This window comes from Heterodontus francisci, unplaced genomic scaffold (genome assembly GCF_036365525.1).
Source record: "Heterodontus francisci isolate sHetFra1 unplaced genomic scaffold, sHetFra1.hap1 HAP1_SCAFFOLD_1318, whole genome shotgun sequence".
In the NCBI taxonomy this organism is placed as follows: domain Eukaryota; kingdom Metazoa; phylum Chordata; class Chondrichthyes; order Heterodontiformes; family Heterodontidae; genus Heterodontus; species Heterodontus francisci.
Window position 1 is genome coordinate 33,653 of NW_027140944.1, and position 2,090 is coordinate 35,742.

Consider the following 2,090-nt stretch of genomic DNA (forward strand, 5'->3'; position numbering starts at 1 on the left):
TAGAATCTAGCCTCAGTTTAGCCCAGCCAATTCTAGGGCTCATGAACTAATCAATGCACACTGTTTAGTATCCATATTGCAACAGGCAGTCAGTCTTACTTGTACGGTACATGAATCCAGTCTCAACTCTTTTTCGCATTCCTCTAATCACTGGAATCACATTAAACAAAATAAAGTATTTAAAAAATCCTTTTAAAGGAGATATTACTCTTTTAAATAATTCTGTTTCTACCCATCATTACTCTACAGGTCCAACAGAAGCTTGTGTTCAATACAGTTACAATTAGTATACTAGTTACTGTTTAGGGCTAGGTTACTATTTGGTCCACATCAAAATTCAATTAATTCAGTTTAGCTATAAAAATAGACTACTTAATTTTGTTGTATAAAATAAGCAACATTTTGCATTTTTTGTTCAAATTGCAACTGTAACAAATATATGCTTTCTTAGACTTTTAATACTGCTTCAGGTACTTTTATTTTATCTGTATTAAGATGCAAGGAAACAGCTACGAAGGTGGTACCACTACATAAGATCATACACTGCAACACTCTGTTCAAACAGGTTACTGTCCAACAGCTCAGAGTAGGAAATTATCAGTGTGCGGTTTGTTCCCTTGAAAATAGATGCAATATCTTAAATCAAGCTTTAGTTATGACAGCTTTTATTAAAAGCTATTAAAAAGAATGTTGCTTACCGTTCACATATTTATTGTACACCTTGCCAGATCCAACTAGCAAGTATAAACACATGATTACATAGCTTTATTATATTTTACATAAAAATACTTTTTGCATCTAGAACAAAAGCTTGAGTTTTTTGGGAAAGCAATAAATAAAAGCATTTCTATACTCAAACCTGTTAAAATAGCCTTACTAATTATGCATATTTTCATAAAAAGGATCTTTGCCAGCCCCTCCCTCTACAAAGCAATGGTATTTATTTTACAATGTAAATCACACAAAGATCTTACAACAGGGTACCAAGTTCAGATTCAAACGGCATCACAGTTTCTAAATGTCTGATAACAACTGTAAGCTCGTGCAGCACACATGCATAAATAGTTGCGCTTAACACTGTACAATATACACAGCTTCTGCAAGAGCAGTTTGGTTAGTGATTTACATTAACTGAATCTGAAATGTACTTTTTCTCTTTTAGAAAAAGGTTTATACAAAATACTTGAGAACAAAAGATCAATTCTTAAAGCACCAACACAACAGGTTTCAAAATTAAGTTGAACACAGAGTCTCGTACACAAGTTGTACACATGTCTTATGCTACATAACCAGTGACCCGGTTTTTCTGAAGACTAGTGATTTGTCACAGTGAAATATCTGATGATTGAGGAACCAAGTTAATGAGCGATTGTGCCAAGTAGCATGATTGTAGAAATGCCCGCTACCAGCAGCCGACTGGCCACAGACCCAAGGAGGGTCATTTCAGGAAACTATTACCTATTGTACAATAGATTTTGTTTTGATTTGATTTTTTTCTTTGGCCAGATGGAGGTACTTGGAAATACAGCATGTTGAAGAGTCTCCAAACCACTGACAAATCAATATAGAGTTTCTGGTTGCCTAATATGGAGTGTACATTTTCACCACGTTGAGACACATCCCACTTATCCCCAAGTCCAGAGAACTTAGGAACAGCCAAAGTTTAGGGATCCTTAAATGAGCACAGGAGTACTGCTGGTCCAAACTGCCACAGCCTAAGCAAGGATTATTGATAAGTATCTTGCTGCTTTTCCAACCAGGATTATAAGACCATTGACTTTTCTGGAGTCAAGTGGGAAAAATGCCCAGCCCTCAATTCCATTGGTTAGCCAGGTCAGTCTTCAATAGTCCATCTGGAGTACTAGACCCATCTAGCTAAGGTATTGGATTATTGAGTCTGGCACAGAGGGCACACTTGGTTATTGTTGGAGAAATTTTCTTAGCTTTGCTAATTATTACTTACTTTGTAGAAGCAGAAAAGCAGGAGACAGCTTGTAGTTAATCTAACCACAACCAACGGTCATAAAATGTAGACAGAGCAGCTAACCCACAATCAGACGTTACGGCCAGATATGGTGTCTGAGTGGGCA